Here is a 7718-nt window from a genome sequence, read left to right as displayed (position 1 = left end):
TCAGAGTTTTCCTGGTGTTTGGTGGCCAGAAAGAACTGATGGTGGCCAGAAAGAACTGAATGGGAGATGGCACTGGAGCGTGGTGAGCAGGGAAGGGGTGGGAGGAGTGGGTCTGTGCTGCTGGGGAAGGTAAAACTGATGGATTTATAAGGTAAAAGCTGTTAGGAACGATGAAAAGCTGTGTTTGTAACTTCGAAAGAAACACGGGGAAGGAAAATACGGAAGTGTGCAGATGGAGCGGATATTTGGACTAATCCAGGTTCAGCCCTCTGTAGTTTTTGCTGGCAGTGGAATTGGGGGGTTAGAGGTCCTGACAGCACTAAATCCCTTTTTATCTCTTCTTCTCTTTGTTATGGTTTGCAGTGGATTTGCAGTGCCATGGTGTCCGAGTGTGGGGCAGGATCCAGGTGTTGGGGGATGCACGAAGGGGAGCTTTAAGCCAGCAAAGGACTTGAATTGTGGTCGTCTTCACCTCAGGACAAGGTATTTAATATCAAGTCAGTGATGTCCCCCAGCTGTGTTTGCTGCTCCAGTGCAGTGCTGCACTTAAATTCCTGTTCAATCCAAGCGTGCCCTCATCCCTCTGCGATCCCAACAGCCAAACAATTTGGGAGTGACTGTATTTTGTTTCTTTCTACACATTCCTCTACTGCCTCCTCAGAGGTCATCCTGTAAAAACAGATGTTAAGTCTGCCATCCCCTCTTCATACTGGTGTTGCCAAAAAAGCACCAGTCCATTCCCAAATGGGGAGAAATCCCAAAAGAAAAGGGATTTCTGGTTGCACAGAAGCAGTCGGGATGGAATGCAGGCATAGCTTTTTGTGCTGATGCTTCTTGTACACAATGGATCTTTTGAGCTTCCTGTAAACCTCCAGGTGCTGCTGAACTGCATGGAAAGTGCTCCCTTGTGCTGATACTTGAAATTGGTTAATGGTGAGAAATTAATACCCTGCTTTAGCTGGGCATTGCTTCCCTTCCCTCAGCATCCCTGTGTGCATCCTGGTGTCCCCAAAGGTGCTGGCTACGGCTCTGGCATCCTACTCCTGTCCACCTCATTTTAGAGCAGCAGAACCGTTTCAGTTCAGGTTCCCTCTCAGGCAGTGGGTTGTTCTCACGTGGTGCTGTGGCTTTACACGGGCAGAAACTCACAGATATATTTTTGTTTTCTTTCCCTCTGCAGTTTGGTATTCACAGAGCAGCGTCAGCCCTGCATATGCCCCGGGTGGTGCTGAGTGCTGGGGAGATCCTGCAGACCTGCTGCTTAAACCACACTGATAAAGTCTCCAGGCCTCTTCCTTGGGGAGGTGAATTGTGGTGTGATGGTGCCTTTTCCAAAGGCAGGGTCAGACAGGGAGCAGGGAAAGGTCAGGACTGTGACCCTCGCTGTCAGTACTGTGAACACATGGATCCTTTCCAGCTCCTTGATGGGAAAACCTGGAGCTGAGCACCCACCTTGTCCCTTGAAAGGACAAGTGGAGCTGGGAGGCAGCATCCCCTTACACCAGCAGTTTGGGAAGTGGGAACGCTGTCCTCTCCAGGGGTCAGCACTGGTGGGTGGCCCTGAGGTGGCCATGACTCTGTGGGAAGAGTTCTGATGGGCAGAGGATGGGAAATGGGTGGAGGGCAGAACAATGCAGGGGGGACAGGAGGATGGAGTTTGTCATTGTTGCAAATTTCTCATTAGGACTTTGGTTTCATGATAAAAACTCCCAAAAACTCTGGCAGAGGTGTAATAGGAAAAAACTTGTCTGTGTTCTAGAAAGGTTTTCTCCTGTGGGACACGATACCCCAGCTGGTGTTTGCACTGAGACCAAGATGTGGATCTGGACTCCTTGGAGACTGATTATGAGGGAATTTATCAGCAGGTAGCAGGTGAGTGAAACTAGGTGTTTTCTGATAGATGTGACTGTGACTTAGAGTGATTGATGTGATGGCTGCTGTCAATTTGTTTGGCCAAATGTCCCAAGTCTGGAACTTGGGGCATTCAGGAAGAATTTCTTCATGGAAAAAGTTGTTAAGCATTGGAAGGGGCTGCCCAGGGAAGTGATGGAGTCCCCATCCCTGGAGGTGTTCAAGGAAAAACTGGATGTAGCACTTGGTGCTCTGGGCGGGGTGACACAGTGGGGATTAATCACAAGTTGGACTGGGCTGGAAAAGACTTCCAAGACCATCAAAATGATTCAGTGATTCTGTTTTATGAAGGGTCCCTGCTTCTTCCTGCTCTGGCTTTGAGGCCTGCTGTGCCTGGGGATCTCCCTTGTTACTCTGACAGCTACAGGTGTCCGTGGGGATTCAGGTCTTGGCTTTTCCAGGAGGTCAAATTCACTGTGTTAAGGCTTGGCTGGAAAAATGAGTACAAATCAACTATAAGCCATAATCTGGAGCGAGTCCTCCTGTTTAACTCTTGGGCTTTCTGGTGAAAGCATCTCCACGTGCCTCGGAGGCAGGCACTGAGCAAATAAAAATACATCTGCTCTGTGAGAAAGGCTTTATTTCTCTTCTTCCATTGAAAGTGCAGTGCTGCTTTATTGTTCGTCAAACACAGCTTTCCTTTTATGAGCCATAAATGACGTTCAGGTGTAGCACAGTGACTTTAAATCAGCTCCTCTGGCATTATGAAGATAATGTACTGTAAGAAACACCCAACTGGCCCCTTTCTCCTTGTGCTAATTCATGGTTTCAGTGCTGCTGACTTTAGGTACTCTCCTTTCACGAGTTCACTGAGCATAAAAGCCAGTTAAAATTCCTAAGAAGCAAGAAATAACTCAGCTGTGAGCAATATTGAAGCCCGTGGGGGTGGGGGCAAGTGCTGCCAAAGCCCAGCTCTTAATTCTGTTTCTGAGAGTTTCTCCATGAGAAGAGTGGAGCTGGTACTTTAAAAAGTGAAGGGGTGTGGGGCTGAGCAGGGCATGATGTGATCAGGATGGGTTTTGGGGGGAATTGGTGTGTGCAGAGCCCAGGGTTTGCTTTTAGCCTCCCTGCTCCATTAGGATGTGTGGCCGAAGAGCATCTGAGCCAGACTCTGCTCTGACTTATACCCTGGATTTACAGTAGGATAATGCTGCTGATTTAAAAGGAGCTCTCTGGGATTTATAGGGCTTTTTATAAGTAGGATCAGGAAATGCAGCCATAATCCTGTGCAGATGTAGGGGTGTGAGTGGCGACGTGTGCATCTGCATGGCCAATGCAGTAATACCCACGCCTGGCCAGAATGCAGAGATGAAATCGCGGCAGCACAGCGGAGAATGACCATGGCAGTTTGCTCCCAGAGAAGTACTTGTGTTACAGGGTTATAATGGGTTTCAAACCAGGCTCCCAGAGATCCTGGGATGGATAAGCCAGCTGGAACTCTAAAACATGTGGCTGGCTTTCCAACACCCACTGTCACGAGGAAAATCAGCCTCCTTCCACTCTGGTAGTTGCTGTTTGAAAGCAATTCTTTCTTTTTTCTTCATGGAAGTCTTGATTTTATTGTGTGAAATAAGTGCAAGGCCTTAGCTAAGGAAAATGCTCTAACTTCATAGTGCCAAGGAGATACCAACATCCCAGTGATGTGAATCTAGGGAGACTCCTCAATCCTCAAATATTGAGCAGGATGGTGCTGGAGTGAGCATCAGAGTAACGCTTTTTGGGGTTTTTACCTTACCAAACAGGTACAAGAAAGCACTGGGAAACCAACCAGACCCTCAGCACATGATGCTTCTTGTCATCTTCTGGTTTGAAGCCAACTCTGATGATGGATGGTGCCTCTTGCCTTTAGGTTAAGGGGGGAAAATAAACCCTGAGCCCCTCTCGTGTTTGCTGTCTGTACAGTGCTATTTCCACACTAAAGAAAAAGAGTTAAATTACATTTTAACAGAACAATACTGACAACAGCAAAGGTCGGGAAACTTTTACGTAAGGTCACCCTATCGATTGCAGCAGTGAAAGGAGACACATCAAATACTTGGCCATGAAAGGCTGAAAAGAAGTAAATTCAGCATGAGATATTGAAACCCAAGCCTCTTTCATATGTGGCAGAGCCTCTGACATAGCAGGTTTACTGTTCAAGCTGAGATATGTTGCCTTGCCAACATATATTCTGAGTTACCCAAGCAGATTTAATGTTTTTGCAGTGGTGACTTTTCCCTTTTTTTTTTTTTTAATGAAGGGGGGGGACTATGCTTTTCTTTTTCTTTTGAAAAAAGAAAAAAATTGTTGCAGAAGATTTCAAACCTACCTAGGAAATGACCTTAATCAATTTAGTTCCACCGATGAGTATGAAAACTCAGATCTTTCTTTTTGCTTTCTCTGAACATTGTCTTGCCCACATTGAGCGGGGTGACCGAGTCACAGCTTGAGAGAAAAGTGTGTTTTGTTTGTTGTTTTGTTGTGGAGGTTTTTTTTAATCCATCCAAGTGGCAGCTCTGTTTTGTCCAAAAGGATTGACGTGACTGACAAGTGTTTTGAATTTCTAAGCTCCGAGGTCTCCGAATGCATGAAAAGCGAATGACACACACATAAAAATGTAAATCTTTGGAAAACAAGCACCAACTACACACAAAAAAACGTAACAATTCTGCAAAAGGGTGACAGACGCTGCATTCATTCTGGTTGGGGTTTTTTTTTCCTCCCCTCCTTTTTCTTTTTTAATAAGCCAGTGTTTCTGGGCCACCTACAGGCACATTTGTGTCTCCTGCAGTGGGGAATCGGGATGCACAATAAGGCAAAGTCGTGGCTGTGCCTCAGGGTGGGTCTCTCTGCAGCTTCCATCATCACCAGCTCGCCAGGATCTGTTCCCATCAGTTCCATGTCCATCGGGGTGACTCCCTGGATCTTGAGCCAAGGGGCACATGACACTCCAATGTCCTCATTATTTGGGGCTTGGGCTCTGGGAGTCCCAGGGGAGCGAAGCCACTGGGCAGGACTGTGCCTCACCCTCCCAGCCCTGCTGAAGGTGGTTGAGGAGGGCTGTGAGATGGCCCTGCTGGCCCCAGGACTTCCCACAGGCTGATGGTGGGGCACAGACAGGGACTGAGGTGTCCCCTGGGGTGTTCCCAAGTGTGCTTTGGGATAGGTCTGTGGGATGCTGTGTCCAGAGAGCAGAATCACAGAATATCCTGAGCTGAAAGGGACCCACAAGGATCATCGAGTCCAACCCCTGTCCCTGCACAGACCCCCCACCAATCCCACCCTGGGCATCCCTGGCAGCACTGTCCAAATGCTCCTTGGGCTCTGGCAGCCTCGGGCCCATGCCCATTCCCTGGGGAGCCTGGGCAGTGCCCAGCACCCTCTGGGGGAAGAACCTTTCTTGGATATCCAACCTAACCCTGCCCTGGCACAGCTCCATGGCATTCCCTCCTGTTACTGGTCACCACAGAGTGACCAGAAGGTGTGAGAGGGAAGGAAAGGCACATTTCTGGTCTCCCAAGCAGCAAGCTGTCTTCTGCCTTTGTTCAGGCATCCCATCATAACCTTGTTATCGCTCACTGTCCTGGACAAAGGCTGTTCAGCTCAGGATTGTTCATGACTACCCTATGGAGTTGCTCCAGAGCATATTTTAATAGTTTTTGCTTCCTGGTAACATATCTGGGACCAGACCACCTGAATGCAGGATGTGACTCCACAGAGCGGCCCAGGAGCACTCTGTGGCATAGCCCTGCTCACTCCTGGCTCTCTTTTTCCTTGTAGCAGGATCAAAGATTTGGGAATGCTGCACTGTGAGGAGGAGGCTGAGCCCTCGATGACACGAGCTGGAGCTCTTGTCCCGACCGCGGCCACCCTGTTCTGGGGGCTGGCTGGAATCTCAAGGTCATGCCTTTGGTGGGTGGCAGTTTTATAAAGAGGAGTGGTGGTGAGGAGAGAGGTTTTCTTCCCATTTCCCATCCTGTCTGGCCTGGTGAATGCCATGTTTTGGTTGAGAGATTTGAGAGAGCGAGGGGAGCAGTCAGCTGGAAAGGCCGATCCCGCAGCTTCCCCTCAGTTCGGCTCCAGTGCTTCCTCACGGCTGCTTCATAGGAAGTTGGCTGGCGGAGGGGAACCCATACCTTCCCTTTGCACTCCAGCAATAAAACACCCAGAGTGTTTTGGATTCCTCCTTCCAGGAGAGAATAGCCCTCATTGTACTCCTGGGGAATAAAACAGGAGAGGGAGAGGGAGACTCTTCCCCACGCACGCTGCGGCTCCCTTGGCTGAGAGGCAGCTTCGCTCACCCACGTTTGATTTTTGGCATTGTCTGAGGCTTTCTAAACCTTGCCTGAGTTGTGTTTGTCCGTGGAGCGAATGCCAGGCATTCTTTGCTCAATCTAATTATGGGATGAGGGTGATGGAGCCTAGGAGATCACTGGGAAAGGATGGAAAGAGGATTTTTCCATCAGCAGCCCTGGTAGTTTGCTGTCACGAGTTCTTCCCTGGGCAGCATCTCCGCTCCTTTGCACCTGGTGAGCTCTTGGCCCTGCTTCTGCCAAAGATACTTCGGGATGAGAGCCTGGATTTCAAGCTGGAAACTCCCAGACAGGTGAACACCCTGAGTGTCTGAGAGGGGTGACTGCTTGGCTCAGCCCCTGAAAGTCTGGATGTAAACCTGAAGTGCATTAAACTTTCTCCAAGAGCAGGGAGTGGGGGATGTTCATACTTTGAAAAGCTTTCTGAGCTTTCCAGTGTTTGCTGCTTCCAGTCAGGCTGGAATCCAGAAGTGCAAAGGCCCATGAAAGTGATTAATAAGGAACAAAAACCAGACCCTGAGACAGGTTGAGCTCCACGACAGCTCTGAAGTCGTGGGCTTGTAGTAGTCTCACGCTTTGCTCAGGTGGGCTTGCTCTTGGAGAGCTGGAAATGCATTTTTCACGCTGCATTCACCCCCAGGTGCTGTTTATGTAAGAGTTAAGAATGTCTCCAGGTGTAAAATTTCCAGTGTCTGCTGGCATCAGTGTCTTACATTCCTTTATATGTCTGGAAAGTCTGGTCCAGGCAGTTTGGGGAAGTGAAGGGGATTGACTTGCAGCATGGGTGAAAGCTCCTGTGCACGTGGTCTTCTCCCTGAATTTCTCATAGATCTTGGGATTTGGATCTCTTCTCCTACAGGTCTTGGGATAGACTCTTTTCCCTCAAGTCAGCAAGAAATTCCCAGCCACCTCTCAGCCTGGATTTCTTCCTAGGAAGTTTCTTGATTCCCCTCTGCCCTGTGAGACCACAGCTTGTTGCCTGTTGGACCTGGGAGCTGTCTGTGGGAAGGGAAGGCTGTTTCCCATTTGATCCAAGGGAATTCTACGCAGGAAACGATACCTTTGGAAATGGTAGGGCCCCAAAGATGAGTTGTTGTCACGCAGGCTGTGAAAGGAAGCAGTGTACAGCACCAGCAATATTACTTGGGATCTCACAAATCCCTTCTCCTTTCCTCTGGTAAGTGACCAACCCTTCCCACTTTCCAAGCAGTTGGAATACATCCACGTCGCTGGGGAGCTAAAGCTGTCTCGGCTCGCAGGGTGATGGAAAAGGGAACTTGGAATGAGCTGCAGCTTTGTGTTACACGTGTTGCACACACTGTACCTTCCTGCAGGGAGTCGTCCTTAGCTGATTTAATCACCTTTCCCCTTCCACAGACAGCAGGAGTTGTGCATTAGAGGAAGGTTATAAAGGAGAACAGTTCAATACAAGGCTCTGAGGTAACCCATCATCCTATTCCTTGTAGGAGAGGGATGGAGACAACTGCTGGGGGAAGAGCAAAGCTGTTGACTGTT

This window comes from Corvus cornix, chromosome 7, assembly GCF_000738735.6.
Source record: "Corvus cornix cornix isolate S_Up_H32 chromosome 7, ASM73873v5, whole genome shotgun sequence".
Classification (NCBI taxonomy): Eukaryota; Metazoa; Chordata; class Aves; order Passeriformes; family Corvidae; genus Corvus; species Corvus cornix.
Note: the sequence above shows the minus strand (reverse complement) of the source record.